Source organism: Scyliorhinus canicula, chromosome 6 (assembly GCF_902713615.1).
Source record: "Scyliorhinus canicula chromosome 6, sScyCan1.1, whole genome shotgun sequence".
Taxonomy (NCBI): domain Eukaryota; kingdom Metazoa; phylum Chordata; class Chondrichthyes; order Carcharhiniformes; family Scyliorhinidae; genus Scyliorhinus; species Scyliorhinus canicula.
In genome coordinates, this window is record NC_052151.1 from 88904187 (window position 1) to 88923117 (window position 18931).

An 18931-nucleotide genomic window follows, 5' to 3' on the forward strand; every position below is an offset into this window, starting at 1 on the left:
GACTTCGGCCCATCGCGGGCTGGAGAATTGCCGCGGGGGGCCCGCCGACCGGCGCGGCGCGATTCCCGCCCCCGCTGATTCCAGGGTGGCGGAGAAATCGGGAATCGGCGGAGGCAGAGAATTCTGTCCATTGATGGGTTTTAAACATTTCATTGTGGTGAAAGGTATCTTTGTTGAATTAATTTATTCAACAAACTGTGCCACATTAATTTACCATGAATTAACTGGTTTCATGTTTCTATGCCACATTTCAAAATGGTGATCACCCACACTGGCAGATGACATTTTAGGCTCAGGATATAAGTCGTTCCTTGATTTGGAAGAACTTTTGGAGGGTTCGAAGGTTGACTTGTAGACCGCGATCTATGGTAATTTTTAAATATCATCTTCTCATATTGTATTAACTTTGCAAGGTCTGAAGTAAAGTCACAGTAAGATTTCTTACAACACCAGGTTAAAGTCCAACAGGTTTATTTGGAATCAGTAGCTTTCGGAGCGCAACCCCTTCAGCAGGAGACCAGCTCCTCGCAATGCTGATTTGGCCAGGCTTCAAAACACTGTGGAAGCGAGACGGGACATCCTGTTCCCCCGAGGGGGTCAGAGGCCGAGCAGCAGGTTCACAATGGTGGCTAGGTGGCAGTGCCAGTGGCTGTCAATGCAGGCACCATGAACAGGAGGACCAGCGTCCAATGTTAGGAGAAGACCAATAGTCTCCACCAAATTGCAAGGGTACGTTACCATCTCTTCTGATAAAATTTCCACCTGCCACCCCACAAATTCCCAACCCTTCTGCCAACAGATCACTGGCTGACACCTCGCACCTTCCACACACTGATCTTCCTGTTTGTTCCTTAGCACCACCTGGCACTCACCAGCACAACCCAACATGTCCAGGTGCAGTGACCACACATGCCACTTGCTATAAACCCCCTGACCCATCAAGCATGTGCTCACAATGCCCTACCATTGTACCCACAGGAGAAGATAACCAATTATAAATCGGAAAGGGCCAAGACCTGGGACAGAGTACCAGATATCAGAATCTTCATCCCCGATGAGGAAAGGGACCTGGAGATCACGGGGTTGACTGAGGAGAGGTTGGCCTGTGCCACAGAGTGGAGGCTCCACTGCCCCATCACCCAGGTGACCTGTCTCAAGTGAGTAGCTCATGTCAGACAAAATGATCCCTCCCTCTCACTGACCATATTTCCATTGTCTTGCACAATCTCCTGATGAGGCTGGGTTATCCGGAGTGGTACACCTCCACCTCCCACCACCAAAGAGACAACCTTGGAGGAGAGCTCCAAGGAGAATACGGCACGGCATCACAGCTCTCACCCGCACCTTCCACCAGCGAAGAGACACACACCTCAGTGGGCAACATTAGTGGACAGGCTTCTGGGGCACACCCTGGTGAGCACCACACAGTTGTTGATGCACATCAAGTGGAGGAAGGAACATCCAAGGGATTAAGCAGCCGGAGATCTGCTAGATCCCAGGACTCAGCTGGGTCTGAGTCAGATGCCGAGTCTCTGGTCAAGGCTCTTCCACAACTGATGCAGATAATAGGACATGGCTGTGAGATTCAAGAGGGGGTGGAAGGTACATTCCAGCGAGTACATTGCCGATTGGAGGAGATCCAAAAGCTTCAGTCATAGGAGATGTCACCGACCAAGTATGGCAACGAGGTCAACACTGCTAGGATGGCAATTGCAGGGGAAGACCTGTAGCATCATGTCAGCGTCTTGAATGATGTTGTCCAAGGCGTGGCTCAGTCTGTGATGACGATGGCTGAGGGCCACAACATAATGTCACAGTGGCTGAGGGACGTGTCCCAGATGCAGGACATTGCCAATGCACTGCAGACCATGGTCAAGTCACTGACAGATGTGTCACAGACACAGATGAATATAATTGATCAGGTCCCCAGCTCTGAGCCCTCCAGAGGACGTCCTCTCAGGGTATCAAAGGTCACAGGGTGCAGAAAGCAACTGTCTGCCTTCACTTCTGACGTGCATCCGGGGGACACACCTAGATGGAGCAGTATACCACGAAAGATCAAGAAGATTGAGGAGCACTGAGTGGGCACTGGGATGTGGCAGGGTGGTGGGTTGTTCACTATCTGTAGCGAGAGAGAATAGAAATCTCAATAGTTCACTATTAAAACATGTTACACCGGATGCAAGTCAAGCATCTGTAGCATTAAACTTCACAGTGGGCCTGCCTGCACACTCACCCCGTATTGCCATCTGCTGACATGGAAGCATTGTGGATAGCACAATTGCTTCACAGCTCCAGGGTCCCAGGTTCGATTCCGGCTTGGGTCACTGTCTGTGCGGAGTCTGCACATCCTCCCCGTGTGTGCGTGGGTTTCCTCCGGGTGCTCCGGTCTCCTCCCACAGTCCAAAAATGTGCAGGTTAGGTGGATTGGCCATGATAAATTGCCCTTAGTGTCCAAAATTACCCTTAGTGTTGGGTGGGGTTATTGGGTTATGGAGATAAGGCGGAGGTGTTGATCTTGGGCAGGGTGCTCTTTCCAAGAGCCGGTGCAGACTCGATGGGCTGAATGGCCTCCGTCTGCACTGTAAATTCTATGATATGTCTAAATTCTATGACACAGGCCCATCACCCCTGGAATGTTGTTACACAAACCCTTGGAGGGGTGGTTTCGGAGGGGGAGCTGTGATGGGAAGAGGGAGATTAGGAGGGGGAAAGGGGGATTGGGGTAAGGGGGGGAGGAGAGAAATGGGGTTGGAGGATTGGAGAGAATGGAAATGGGGGGGGGAGATTGGGGAAGGAGGGAAATGGAGGGAGAGGGAATTGGGGGATATTGGGGAAAGGAGAGAAATGAGGGGCGAGGGGAAGGAGATAAATATGGGGGGGGGGATTGGTTAGAAGGAGGTAAATGAGGGGGTGGGGTTGAGCTGACGGACATAAATTTGTGCTATGTGAATCTGGTGTGGACGAGGACCTCCCTGGCACTTGAGAGTTGAGAATATTTTGTTTCTTAAATGGTCAACAGTAACAAACCTATCACACTAACCATTAAAAAACAAGGAAACATCACCATTCCATATTGGAACCAACACAAAGCAATTCAGCTCATTTTCACAAAAAAATAAGAAACACACAATATCACCCCTCTTCGGTTCCTCAATAGAAAACGAGGATAAGCCTGAGAATGTGTTATCATCTCTTGAACTTTGTCATAGAAATGATCTGTCCACCAGAGTATTACTTATTCCTTGTATCAGTGTCATTCTCCGTCCAGGAGCTTCAGCTGTGCCGACCCTCCCACACGGCCCAATCTCCCTGAAAATCCTGGCATCCACATAGTCCCCTGGTACTGAAAGTGCAGTTGAACATTCTTGACTTCCAGCAAGTTTAACCAGCAGTGACGTGCCAGTTATATGCAGCATGCACCACACCAGCAACAAAAGCATCTGCAAAAGCATTTCTTCAAAGGCGTTATCAGGCAGTTCAACCGAGATCAATGTCACACACCAGGTCCCACAGCGTCTTCTTGCTTCAAACCAGATTGCCTTCTGGACCCATACGACCCCCTGAGGTTGGTGTTCCAGTACCCAGGTATCTTTGTAAAAATGGTGCTTCTTTCCGGCTACAGAAAAGGAAGGAACCAGCAACAGCAGCATCCATGTATCTGCAACCACGAGCAGGAGCAAGCAGCAAACATAACCTGCAGCTGTGAAGTGCTCTCACTACTAACAAGGCTAATTCCTCACTTGCAATAGCCTTCAGCTGTGAAGCTAGAGGCTTCTCACAGTCAAAGGGAGTGAAATTTAATTTCAGCATTGAAAGCACAGCGAGGCTCTGTCCTGGAAGTGTTTACCAAAAACAGACAGACTGCAGCTTGCCCCTGTTATGGAGCTCCACACTGTTTCAAGATGGCTTGAAGGTCTCATCAGATGCAAAGCCCCTCAAGTTCCCCACCCCTCCAGCTCAGGGGAGACCCCCAACTTGGAACGTTTCAGCTCGCTGATCAAGCACATCCCCTGTCAGGGGTCCCCCACCTGTGAGCATTGGGACAGCAACCCCCTGCCGGAAAATGGAGATGGCTACTCACCTCCTCTCTTCCCCTCAGCAGCCAGTGTGCCAGCCTCAAGGGCGCACTAAATGATGCCCACATGATTTCTCTCTGGTGGAGTTCGCTGCATTTCACGTCAATCAATGAGATTGAAATTAATGCAAATTAGGTTTAATTTTTTTTATAATTGTTCATGGGACGTGGGTGTTGCAGGCTGTGCCAGCATTTATTTCCCATCCCTAATTGCTCTTGAGGGGCAGTTAAGAGTCAACCACGTTGCGGTGGGTCTGGAGTCACATGTAGGCCAGACCAGATAAAGACAGCAGATTTCTTTCCCTGAAGGATATTATTGAATCAGATGGGTTTTCACGACGATCAACAATAGTTTCATGTTCATCATTCGACTTTTAATTCCAGATTTTTATTGATTTCAAATTTCACCACCTGCAGTGGTGGAATTTTTAACGTGGTTCCCCAGAGCATTACCCTGGGTCTCTAGTTTACTAGTCCAGTAACAATACCACTACACCACAGCCAGTTTTGACCATGATATGTAACTTGCCATCGGGAACGGTCCGGGTGAATTGCAAACTGGGGCGAAATTCTCCGACCCCCAGCAGGGTCGGAGAATCGCCCGGGGCCGCCGAAAATCCCGCCCCCGCCGTGGCAGAAATTCTCCAGCACCCGGGAATTGGCAGGAGTGGGAAACATGCCGCACTGAGCGGCGAGCCCCCTGCGGCGATTCTCCGACCCGCGATGGGCCGAAGTCCCATCCCGGAGACCTCTCCCTCCGCCGAGGTTTGAACCACCTCTGGTGGCGGCGGGATCGGCGGCGTGAGCAGGCCCCCGGGGTCGCTGACGTCACCACCGGCGCATGCGCGAACCAGCGAAGGCCTTTCGGGCAGCCCCGGCGCCGGGCGGTGGCCGTCAAAGGCCGCTGGTGCCAGTTTTGGCGCCAGTCGGCGTGGTGCCAACCACTCCGGCGCGGGCCTAGCCCCTCAATGTGAGGGCTTGGCCCCCAAAAGTGCGGAGAATTCCGCACCTTTGGGGAGGCCCAACGCCGGAGTGGTTGGTGCCACTCCGCTACGCCGGGACCCCCCGCCCCACCGGGTAGGGGAGAATCCCGCCCCTGATTCGCTCCCGGCAGGAATCTTGATTTTGGCCTTTGGTTTCTTTTGAATCTGGAAAGGTTTGTGGCCTGTTGCAGCAGGTATCTTGAAGTGCCTTCTCACCAACTTTTAAAAAAACATGAATTTAAAAAGGACCACAATTTCTGGGCCAACATTATGGAGGGGAACCACAGGTAGCAAAGCCGGCTTCAATGTCAGTCTGGAGCACTAGTCCCCTTTCATGCTGCCAGGAGGCCACCTTATGCTGCTGCGTTGGCCCTACAGGCTAACCCAAAAATTCCAAGGGGTTGGTTTAGCACAGTGGACTAAATAGCTAGCTTGTAAAGCAGACCAAGGCCAGCAACTCCGGTTCAATTCCCGTACCAGCCTCACCGAACAGGCGCCGGAATGTGGCGACTAGGGGCTTTTCACAATAACTTCATTGAAGCTTACTTATGACAATAAACAATTTTCATTTTCATTTCAATTGGCCTCTGCTCCATGGCCAATTGTAACCACTCCACCCTGACCTGGCCTTTTCCAAAATGGCTGGGGAGGTGGTGCTGGTAAATTGATACACATGATTAGAAGTCATCTGAAATTATCTTAAATAGTACCTCCATGATTTGCTAAGAACAGATGGAAGTTACTGGCAGACTTCATCAACCATTTGACTGTTTACATTATAACTGAATAAACCTTTAAAAAAAACTGCAGTTTTGTTTTCTTTTTACTTCAGTAATGTGAATAAGTTGCCGGAAAATAAATATATCCAGATGGCAAAGAATAGTGCTCAGCTGCATATGTGCACACACTCATGAAATAAAAAGGACAGTCGCAACACGGAGCTTTCAATCAAATTGTGAACTTACAGTCCCCCACTGTGATAATGACAGGTTGTGAAAACAGTCAAGCTGTAATAATGCTTTAACGATAGCCCTCAGAGTTATATCAACAAACATCTATTGAAACTGCGAGCAGATTTTAAAAAAATTCACAACGACATGCATGCTGCTTTTTTCAAAATATAAAGAGCTGGGGAATTAAATTAGCGGTGTGACAGTTCTACTGACTTTATCCGCCCTTTATGAGCGTTTATGTCTACTCTAAAAATTCGTAACTTACACACAGTGGGATCAGGACCTTTTTCCAGCAAAAATGGGGTCTGTTTGAACTCAGTAGAGTTCAAATGGTCCTGCTGAATTTGGGTTCCCCCATACATGAATCATGCTCCACTCCCTGTCCATGATGACAGAAATAAGATTAGTCGGTAATAGAGGCGGGATTTCCAATTCCAGATTCTCAGCACCATTTCGGATGGCCATTGATTTTCCATGACTTCACAAAAATGTTTCATGTATCTCCCTCTGTTTTGATATTTCTCACTCTCTTTCTTTTGACATTCACTTCTCAAAAGGTTACAGTCAAATATTTATTTTTGCAGCTTGAAGTACACACACCATTTGAACCACTAACAGACTCAATAAACTTGTGGAATACATTGGTATCCAGGATGGAATGTGGAGCTTTATAATATTTTTTCTAACCAGCTGTAAACCATGTATTGTTAATACCTTCTCTGGGTTTTGTCTCCTTTCCTAATCAAGGCAAAAACCATAAAATTTGAGTGTGGAGCAACCTCATGTTAATAAACATCTTCCATGCTCCATCAGTTTCATCTTAACATCCAGCAATCTCAGATCATTCAAGGTCACAATTAGCATCTAGCACAGCAGTCAGCATTACGCATTTGATGCTGAGATGTTAGGTTGCCGAGAAAATGAGGTCAGCCTGTGGGAGGAAGAGAATCTGTCAACTGATGCCATGGAGTGCAGTCATGTAACATGGCAGACCTAATGAAAAATTCAGAACGCTGGAAGATTTTTATTATAATTTTCAATTTTATAATCAGATTAAATTTTGGTGTATGCAGGTTATATAAATTTGGAGACAAATTAAGATGGAACCTACCAAGGATTCTGCAGCCATGATATGAAAAAAGGAATATGAACAGGGACCTTGCTTTAATGCACACTTACATGTTTAAAGTAGAATGTGACAGTAGAGTAATTGTGCTTTCAGCTTGAAGTGTTTGCTTGTGACTATCAGGCAGTGCTCCTGTTTATTTTTAAACAAAATTCTGGCTGTACACAATAATCTTGTCTTGAACATTGGATGAATATCTAATGATATTCTGTTGCTATTATCGTCACTGCACTTGTACACATAGGGAAGGAGCAGGGAGGTGCGAGGTAAGGGACATATTCATGGGAAATAATAGACTTTTCAACATTTTCATTAAAAGTAAAAAAGATTTTAACAAAATATTGTTACGGTGAGAAATGGCCATGCATTTTTACATTTGCATAGTGTCATTATTAGGTGCTACACGAATAGGTGCAATGTAGGGCAGATATTAAGTAATCTTCCCTAATCTGAATTTTAGAACCACTACTTCATTAGTAGAATCTTTGATTCCCTTGTATCACTTTCACAACTGGAAAGCCCTGATGAATGAGACCGCATCTGCCTTCACCCAAGAGAATGAGGAGGTAGATATGGAACTAGGGGAGAGAGAGTGTGAGGTTATGGAGCAAGTTGTCATAGGGAGGGACAAGGTATTGGAAATGTTGGCAGGCTCAAAAGTGGAGAAATCTTCAGGCTGGATGAATTGTGTCCCAGGTTGCTGTGGGAGGTGAGTAGGTAGAACGCAGGGGCCCTAATCCGAATTTTTAATTATTCTCTAGCCACGGGAGAGGTGCCAGAGGACTGGAGAACCGCAAATGTGGTCCCACTATTTAAGAAAGGCTGTAGGGATAAGTCAGGGAACTACAGCTCAGTGAGTCTCATGTCAGTGGTGGGGAAACTAATGGAGAAAATTCTGAAGGAGAGAATCTATCTCACTTGGAGAGGCAAGGTTTGATCAGGGATAGTCAGCATGGCTTTGTCAGAGAGAGGTCATGCCTAACAAATTTGATTGAATTTTTTGAGCACGTGACTGTATGTGGATGAGGAGAGTAAAGTTGACGTTGTTTACCTTGATTTCAGCAAACCATTTGACAAGGTCCCAATGGGAGAGTTATAAAGAAGGCAAATGCACATGAGATACAGGGAACTTGATAAGGTGGATTCAAAGCTGGCTGAGCTGCAGGAAACAGAGGGTGATGACAGACAGCTGCTTTAGTGACTGGAAGACAGTGTCCAGTGCTGGATTCCCTATTATTTGTAATTTATATAACCAACAAAGATGGCTGCGTGGGGGGTAGGATCAGTAAATTTGCAGATGATACAAAGATAGGCCGGGTGGTTAACAGTGAGGCTGAGAGTCTTGGATTACAGGAAGATATAGACGGGATGGTCAAATGGGCAGAAAAATGGCAGATGGAATTTAATCCTGAAAAGTGTGAGGTGTTACACTTTGAAAGGAGCAATTTGACAAGGAAATAATAAATTAACGGCACCACACTGGGAAGTCCTAAGAACAAAGAGACCTTTGCGTGTTTGTAAATAAATCACTGAAGGCAGAAGGGCAGGTTAATAGGGTGGTGAAAAAGGCATATGGTACACTTGCCTTTATCAATCATGGCATAGATTACAAAACCAAGGAAGTCATGTTGGAGTTATATAGAACTTTGGTCAGGCCACAGCTGGAGCACTGTGTGCAGTTCTGGTCGCCACATTATAGGGAGGATGTGATTGTACTGGAGCAGATGCAGAGGTCTTTCACCAGGATGTTGCCTGGGATGGAACATTTAATTTATGAGGAGAGGTTGGATAGGCAGGGTTGTTTTCGCTGGAGCAGAGAAGATGAACATAGAACATACAGTGCAGAAGGAGGCCATTCGGCTCATCGAGTCTGCACCAACTAACTTAAGCCCTCACTTCCACCCTATCCCCGTAACCCAATAACTCCTTCTAATCTTTTTGGTTACTAAGGGCAATTTATCATGGCTAATCCACCTAACCTGCACATCTTTGGCCTGTGGGAGGAAACCAGAGCACCCGGAGGAAACGCACGCAGACACAGGGAGAACGTGCAGACTCCTCGCAGACAGTGACCCAAGCCGGTAATCGAACCTGGGACCCTGGCGCTGTGAAGCCACAGTGGGACTTGAAGGGGTGACATGATCATGATAACAAGATTATGAGGGGCATGGACAGGTTGGATATGGAAGAGCTGTTCCCCTTAGCTGAAGGGTTGGTTACAAGGGGACAGAAGTTCACGGTGAGGGGTGGGAGGTTCAGGGGGGATTTGAGGAAAAGATATTTTACACAAAGAGTGGTGATGATCTGGAACACACTGCTTGGGAGGGTGTTAGAGGCGGGTTGCCTCACATTCTTTAAAAAGTACCTGGATGAGCATTTAGCACGTATCAACATTCGAAGTTATGGGTCAAGTGCTGGCAAATGGGATTGGGATTGGCAGATCAGGTGCCTTTCATGCGGCGATGCAGACTCAATGGGCCGTAGGGCCTTTTCTGCTCTGTTTTTTTCTGTGATTCTGTAATACAGCAATAATGTAAAGATGCATTTTCACAGACTTCATTTGTGAAAATTAAGGTAATTATTAATAAGAATTGTACAGCAGCCACTTGGCTTTGCCGAAGAATGTCTCTTGCCATGGGACAAGTCCCAATTGGTTATACAGACCATGTGACGCTTACTTTACTGTGTTGACCTTAAAGGGACAATCACCACAGACGTCCCCCTTTCAGTCCTTTATGCAATCTTCAATAACTAAATCATTATTAACTAAACATTATGTACAAAAGTTGAACAACTATAAGCTGGTTTTTTTGAGGGGAATTTAGAGTGGCGTAATTCTGTTGTCTGATATAGTTCCACAGGATCGACGTTAACATGACCTGCAATAGCTTCTGGCACAGGCGATTAATCACTATTTGTTTCCATGGAGACATCAGTTATGTCGATCACGGATCGATCAGGTACTTCGGTGTTTGCGAGTTCGAAAATATTTCTTGATGGCAACACTGATGGTTGGACCCTCTCTCTACTCTTCAAGTGGTCCTTATGTTTATGAATGATCCATCACTCCACATGCACTTGGTATGGAAGGGGTCCAGTCTTAGAGACAATAATTCTGGGGATCCACCTTGATCCACTATCGACGTTTCTCACATATATGGCTTAATTTACTTTGAATGATTGTGTTGTACTATGTAAATCATGGCTTGCTTGCTAATTAATTTGGCCGGCTTCCACCCTCCCTGGTAAATTTGGAAACACGAGACTCAGTCTCGTTCTGAGATGAAGTTTCATTGGCAATTCTACTGGGGGAACTCTTGTTGTTTCATGTGGAGTGGTATGATAGCTATGGAGGGGTCGTGAGATTTTGATCACAACGTTCTTCCTGTCAGTTTCTTTATGCCAGAATTGAAAGTTTGATCACCTCTCTTGGATAGTCAGTTTGATGCTCAGGGGGAAGGCCCAGTTCAAATCTGTTTAATACCGTTGAGAATGGTGAAGGTTTGGAACTCAGCACTTGTGAATTCTGTTGTCTGATACCATGACTTCAGCTAATCCTGGAGTCAAAAAGCATTGGCATAGAGCGTGATTCAACAGAAATAATTCAAAGTCTGCTTTTGGGCGTATTTGGTGGGGTGATTTCGGAGCTTCATCCCGCTATTCACTGGTACTTTGTGTTTTTTGGACCTTTGGAAGTTTCTTCCTGTTGAGGACACACGTAAGCCGATTTCCTGGACACAGGACTGGCTCCTTGCAGATTGGGGTGCCATTTCGACTAGTTGCCCAATCTCTCCACCCCTCTTTCAGACCTCCACCCGCTTTCTGGATGCAACCCCCCCTTCACCCCACTAACATTTTGTGGCCCCCAGAACCCCTCCTCAACCACCTCTCATCAAGGTCTCACACCCGCCCACGGCCCTGCCCTGGGAAGTGCCAATCTGGCCATGAGCACCTTGGCATGGCCAGCCTGGCACCCTGGAAGTGCCCTTGAAATCCTGGCAGGACCAGGTTGGCAGTGGCAAGATGCCCAGATTTTAAGAGGAGTGCCAGGGTACTACCCTGCCTTGTCTCCAATCTCCCAGGGGTGTCAATGGCCTGTGAGACCCTGCAAGATGCCATCACATTTGGTCCACTTTTGTCAAAATCAGTGCTAAACAGTGCCCAGTTGAGCTCTCACAGACTTGGCCATGGCCTTCCGGTTGTCGGGTTAAAGTGGCGTCCGGGTATTTAAATGACGTGTGTGACATCATTGGCTACTTTGTGGGCTTTTGGGGAGTTTAGTGGCCAACCTTGTAGAGTGAAGGCCTGTTCAAGACACCTCAGTCAATCTTCCATCAAACTCACGTGCTTCTGCAATCCTATTTTTTTTGCACTGTTGGTCTAAAGGTACAAAAAATAAGGCTCATGCCATGGGGAGGGAGTGGTTGTCCACAGTCCCAACATTGAGGAAGATGATAGTGACTTGTAGTAAAGGACAGTTCAATGTTCCTCAAGGAACTACTGAGAATATCTGCCCCCTGTCTGAAGGCAGCTCACTCACTCTCATTGACCAGGGTCAAATCATGGCGATGTTGCAAGGAGGGTTTACTCTTTCCTGATCTAGGCTACTCCATAGTGCTCTGCGAAATTGAGGTCCGATGATGTTAGCTTTGAACTTTGTGGGGGATGTCCTATTTGCCTACGAGATACATACATGATTGATTTGTTCCATCACTGTGAGATAATGCAACCAAAGTGATGAAAACCTTGCAGATGGAGGAGGCTCTGGACTGAGCATCCAGCCTTTCTGTGGAACAGGAACACAGTTATCTGAGCCGTACGATGGGAAGACATCTCATGAGAACAAGGAGCAATAAAAAGGTTGCAATAAGTGAGTTTATTGACAGAGTTGGGTGGTTATTTACATAGGTGAATGCTATCTACAAGTCCTTAACACCCTTGTCCATGCTGTGCAACAAGCACTTCTTAACTTCTTAACTTTTATAACCCTGCCGTTAAATCTTGGTGTATCTCTGCGATTCCCAACGGAGGTGGAGGCAGTGTGCTGTATGCTACACCTTGTTGCCTGTTTTGACCTTTGCAAGCCTCCTGTGGAGGACTGAGACCTGGACGTCCTGCTGTGTGGCAGTGGCACACTCTTCAACCTGTGGTGCTGGAGCTGCAGTTGTCGCAGGAAGCTGGGTGGGACACTCTGGCAGTCATCTGAGAGCGGGCCCAGGCTGTGCACCAGTTTTCTTTCCTCCATATGGGCGCCCGAGGACCCCTAGCTTCCAACATGGGATAGAAGGGCAGCTAGAGTGAGCCCAAGAAGCCCCACCATCCTCTGGCATTGGCACTCATGGATGCCCACAAGTGCCTGCACCTTGGAGTGTACATCCTGCATCAGTGCAGCGCAGATGTATTTCACCCAGGTCTCCACTGTGGCCATTACCCTGGTTGTGTTGATGTGGCTGCCTCATAGTGTTGGAAATATGTCATCAGGCAGAAGTTGGATGGATTCCTCCATCCTGCCTTTTAATCCGAAGAATATAGCTGACATCCCTTCCTGATGCTCCCGGCTTTGCCTTTGGAGCTCCAGTAACTGAGGCATGGTTGAGACCAAAGACTCATCATCTGACTGAGCCTCAACAAGTTCCTAGCATTCAGCAATTCTCTGATTGGTGTCACTCTGCGACATCCCTGCTTCTGCTTGCTGTGCAGCAGAGAGGGAGGTGCTCACAAGACTGTGAGCCTGACGTCTCTCGAGAATTGGGTCTGATCGAGGTGCACTGGTGGAGGGCGTCAGTACAAGCTGTGATGCCACTTTAATATCCAAATCTGAGAAGTCATCTGAGTTGGTCTCTGAGGTGGACTCTTGGACCTGGATGATGGAGGCCCTGGGCTACTCCCCTGATGTGGCTGCAAGAGAAGGGAGATTTCATTAGAACAAGGCAGTGGACTTCAGATAGATGAGATTGGTGTGATGGATAATGATGTTCTGGGTCCTGGTTTTATTGGAGCCCACCTCGCCCTTCGCACTGGAGTGGTAGATTTCCTCCTATGCCAGCTGGAGGGCTCTCTTTGGAATCAGAGAGGTCTCATAATTTGGGCCTCCCTCCACCTTTTATTGTGAGCCAATTTGTCCAGCATGAAAACAGATGGAGAGAGTGCAAGCAGGCCGCATGCCAGGGCAGATGGTAAGAATGTCAGTTATGTGTAGATGGTGAATTGGAACAGTAAAGTGAAGAGGAGACAAGCCACTGGGGAGATGAAGATGTGTGTGGGAGAGCGAATGATGGTACCCTTTGAGGTGGCAGTGAGTGAGATCCCAGTGGATGTGTGATTGGTGTGTAAATGAGAGTGATGGGAGGAGCGACCACCCTGATAGAATAGAAGAGATCATTCAACCTTTTTCAGTACTGGATGGCCATCCTCCCTTGCAGGGAGCTGGCACTTACAGTGCTGCTACCACCTCCCATGCTGGGTTTGTCTCCTTGATAGCTAGTCTGCTCCCTGTGTGTGAGTAAAGGACGGCACTAATTTGCTCCAAGGCATCGAGCAGCATGGTGAGGGAGGCCTCCAAAAATTATGGGGAAGACTTCTTAACAGCCATCCTCTGTGTTGGTCCATGAAGAAGTGGCTGGGTTGTACTGAGGTACCCTTTAATTGGAGCGCCCCGCTGATTGCTCAGTTAATGGCAGGGTAGAGGCTGCCTGCGATGGAGGCAATGTGAAACTAGTGGAGAGTGTTTTCTTTTTAAGTCCCTAAAAAATGTCGCAAAAACCTGCTAATACCACTAGCAGGCAAAACGCTGCTTTTTCCACATGCTACTGCACTCTTCTGAAATATTGGAAAATGACACCCTCTGTCTCTGATCGCCCCAGGAGATAGATGGCAGCTATTAACATTTCTGTGGACGTAATAAGTGTCAATGGCTCTCCGTTTATCATAGGACTAGGCTGGGGAAACCAGCTTCCCCCGGCTTCTTTGATTGTAATATGTCTTCACAATGAATGGCGTGAGATTCCACATGGATGAGGGTTGAGCTCTTGTCCTGTAACTGCTATTGGAAATTTGCTGAAACTGTAGCCAACTGCTGAATCATGTAACCTACAGCAGCTATTGTTTGGTTCAGCAAGGTCCACATTTTAAATAAGTAAAAAGGTAAAGATTGAAGAAGCTTTTAGCTTTTTTCATGTCTGAGGGACATGGCACAATCACACTTGGGTTTCATTATTAAAGAAGCCACATTGATTCTGGTACAAGTTGAATTTTTGTTTTTGGGCGTTAGGTTGCAAATCACACAAAATGATTTATTGTTCAATTGCAGCAACAGCTAATGGATAAAATTTGCTTTACAATGCTTTAATCCTTGATTTGCTTTACTTTGGAATTGTTAAATTTATTGCTATGCATCTTCACAAAGCAGTCTGGAAATGTTTTATTTTACGTGTGTAGAATGGAAATAGATAAAAGCATGGTACAATACTATTTGTTCGAGCGAAAAAAAAGGAAGATTTCTTTTGACTGAATCTATGAAGCCTTTTTTTATATTCTTTCACAAGGTATGGGGGTCACTGGCTTGGCCAGTATTTATTGCACATAATTGCCCTTGAGAAGGTGGTGGTGAGTCATCTTCTTGAACCACTGGTTGAACCACAGCAACACCATGTGGTGTTGCTACATCCATAGTGCTGTAAGGAAGGGAATCCTAGGATTTTTACCCAACGACAAGAAGGGACTACAATATATTTCCAAGTTAAGGTGGTGTACGGCTTGGAGGGGAACTTGCAAGCGATGGTGTCCCCATGTATCTGTTGCCCTTGTTCTAAGTAGTGGAGCTCGTGGTTATAGAGCCTAAGGAGCCTTGGTGAGTGGCTGCAATACACATGGCAAATGTACATACTGTTCAACCTCAGCTTTCGAATGTTTATCATGTGATGACATATTTAAGGACATTTCCTTTTCAGATCCATACTGAGAGCAGACACAGCTAGAAGATGTGGCAGAGCAATCCAACACCTTGAACATTCCATTGAGATGATCTACGAGAAGAAGATGACCGCCAGAGAGACTTAATTTGTGATGACTGTAGAATGATATTCTTGCTCATCTGAATGATGTAACAGCTATTATGAATTAATATACTGTATTATAGTGAGTTAGTGATAGTTACTACCTAATAGTCAGAATTACACCTGTAAGATCAGGGTTAAAGAAAATATCACAACCAATGTTATAATAATTTTCTTTTGCAAAGAAGGGGGGGATGTGGCATTATCATAACTATCAGCGTCGCAAGGGTTAATGTAGTGCCGAGTATAGCCACTAGAGGAAGCTACAGATACAACTATATAAGGAAGTGATGCGTGACCTTAGGGGAGGGGTGTATGCAGAAGATAGCTAGTGAAGGTCATAAGAGCAGATAGAGTAAGTAAGGTTAGATTATAGTAGTGAGATACTGGTATAGTAGCATACCAGGAGTGAGGTTAGCAATAGATGAGTTTAGTTAGATGTTATTGATCGATTGTGTATTCTTAAGGACTAAGGGTCTAATCTCAATTTAGTAGTGTAAATAAAATCATAGCTTTGCTTAAGTTAAAGCTATTTTGTGGTCTTTGTGAACACTGTGCCAATCATCCTGAAATAAGCAACACAAAGAACACCACAATGACGACCATGATTCTGATGAGGAAAGTGAAAACTCAGATGATCAGCCAGAAGGGGCTGACTATGAAATGCTATTCAGGTGGTTTGGTGGGAGTGATGAGGTGATCCCAAGGGGCACCCAGTCTGTGCAGGACTACGATAAGTGTGAAAGCTTTAACATGGCGTATTCAGAGGCTGAAAGTGAGATTTTAGTAGCAGACACTTCAGATGAGAGTAACACAACTGCGAACAGACTGGTAACTGAAGACATATTCCCCATTCTGGAGAAACTGGCTCCAGAGATGCATGGTGAATCATCTCAAGACAACAAAATGGTTCCTTCAGCAGCCTCCCCAACACTCAAGGCCACGCCACCAAAAGATGTGCTCGAAGAGCAGATAGATGGATCTGCATGCAGTTCGACGATGAAGGACCAAGCATATATCATCATATCAGATGAGGATGAGACACTAATTGACTCTCCAGCAAAAAGCAAACCATATATCGTCATATCAAGTGAGGATGAGCCACCAATTGGGGCTTAAACACAAAACGAAGAAGCAACACCTGACGTTTAGGACATTGATCCAGCCACAACGCCGCAGTGGGAGGGTTTGCAGATTGTCCCTGAAACTGCAGACTTGACTGCAGCTGTGCAATCATCTAAAAGTATGCCGATTCTGGACGTTTCACCAGGTGATGGGCTTGCAGCTGAGCGTGCAGCCACGACTATGAATCAACCAAAGCTCCTCAATCCAGCTAAGTCTCTGAAATCAGCTATTGTGTCAGAAGAGCCAGAGTCAGCTTGCACAGCAGATGGTCCAAAAATAGTTATCATGACAAAAGCACCACAAGCAACTATTTCCATGGCTGAGTCCAGCAGCAAGAAGAATGCCACTAAAGTAAAACAGAAAAGGAGACACAGTCAGAGGATCCTTCCAATGAGAAGGAAGGGGAAGAAAAGGAGAGTTGAGGATACAATGGGTCGACCTGCTGGAACCCGTGACACTGAAGAAGAAGGCATTGGCAATGTGGCCGACGGGCAAGAAAGCACACAAAGAAAGAAAAGGAAACATCGCGTTAGTAAAATGAAAAAGTTGGTGACGCTGAGAAGACCAGCAAGAAAACCAATCTTCAGGCCGCCTTGTGTCAAAAGGCTAAGGAAGTTGGTTATACAAAAAGACTAGTCAGAAAACCGGTCTTCCGAAAGTTAAAATGACATTGAGCAGCTGATCAAAAATCAGAAGACCAACGAGACAATGTTATTGTGAATATCCAATAAGCTGTGCACAAGGGACACATTTAAAATTATCAGGCATATCATGTTGTGCAAAGCATAGTTGCATTATTACATATGACTTGTGTAATATTATGATGCAGATCATGTTTTATAGGACACAGTTATATCTGGATGGAAATGTTAACAGTTCCAGACGAAGGGGGATGCGGTGATATGCCTGTGCATAGTTCTGTATATAGTTAGCGATGCGACCTCCAACCAGCTGGTGGCAATAGAGATCTATCATGTGACTTGAGATACCAGCCAGTTGGTAGTCAGACATACATGAGGATAGTCGCTCCAGGGGAATTCACTGAATTCCTTTATTCGTTCCTGTCTGAAGCACAATTCACCAGTGATCTTTCCACCTGTTAATATTGTCAATAAATCATCTTACTAGTCAAAGAACTTTTGAACATCCGGAATAAGGTGGGTGAGCTTGCAGCATGGGTTGGTACCTGGGATCTCGATGTTGTGGCGATTTCGGAGACATGGGTAGAGCAGGGACAGGAATGGTTGTTGCAGGTTCCAGGATTTAGATGTTTCTGTAAGAACAGAGAAGATGGTAAAAGAGGGGGGTGTGTGGCATTGTTAATCAAGGAAAGTATTACGGCGGTAGAAAGGACGCTTGAGGACTCGTCTACTGAGGCAGTATGGGCCGAGGTTAGGAACAGTAGAGGAGAGGTCACCTTGTTGGGAGTTGTCTATAGACCTCCGAATAGTTCCAGAGATGTAGAGGAAAGGATTGCAAAGATGATTCTTGACAGGAGCGAGAGTAACAGGGTAGTTGTTATGGGGGACTTTAACTTTCCAAATATTGACTGGAAATACTATAGTTCGAGTACTATAGATGGGTCAGTTTTTGTGCAGTGTGTGCAGGAGGATTTTCTGACACAGTATGTAGACAGGCCAACAAGGGGCGAGGCCACATTGGATTTGGTACTGGGTAATGAACCCGGCCAGGTGTTAGATTTAGATGTAGGTGAGCACTTTGGTGATAGTGATCACAACTCGGTTATGTTTACTTTAGCAATGGGCAGGGATAGGTATATACCGCAAGGCAAGAATTATAGCTGGGGGAAAGGCAATTATGATGCTATTCGGCAAGTTTTAGGATGTATAGGATGGGGAAGGAAACTGCAGGGGATGGGTACAATCGAAATGTGGAGGTTTTTCAAGGTACAGCTACTGCGTGTCCTTGATAAGTATGTACCTGTCAGGCAGGGAGGAAGTTGTCGAGCAAGGGAACCGTGGTTTACTAAGGAAGTTGAAGCACTTGTCAAGAGGAAGAAGAAGGCTTATGTTAGGATGAGACATGAAGGCTCAGTTAGGGCACTTGAGAGTTACAAGTTAGCCAGGAAGGACCTAAAGGCAGAGTTAAGAAGAGCGAGGAGAGGACACGAAAAGTCGTTGGCGGATAGGATCAAGGAAAACCCTAAGGCTTTCTATAGGTATATAAGGAACAAAAGAATGACTAGAGTAAGATTAGGGCCAATCAAGGATAGTAGTAGAAAGTTGTGTGTGGAATCAGGGGAGATAGGGGAAGTGTTAAATGAATATTTTTTGTCAGTGTTTACACTGGAGAAAGACAATGTTGTCGAGGAGAACACGCAGGTTCAGTCGACCAGGCTAGATGGAATTGAGGTTCAAAAGGAGGAGGTGTTAGCAATTTTAGAAAATGTCAAAATAGATAAGTCCCCTGGGCCAGATGGGATTTATCCTAGGATTCTCTGGGAAGCCAGGGAGGAGATTGCAGAGCCTTTGTCCTTGATCTTTATGTCGTCTTTGTCGACAGGAATAGTGCCGGAAGACTGGAGTAAAGCAAATGTTGTCCCCTTGTTCAAGAAGGGGAGTAGAGACAACCCTGGTAATTATAGACCTGTG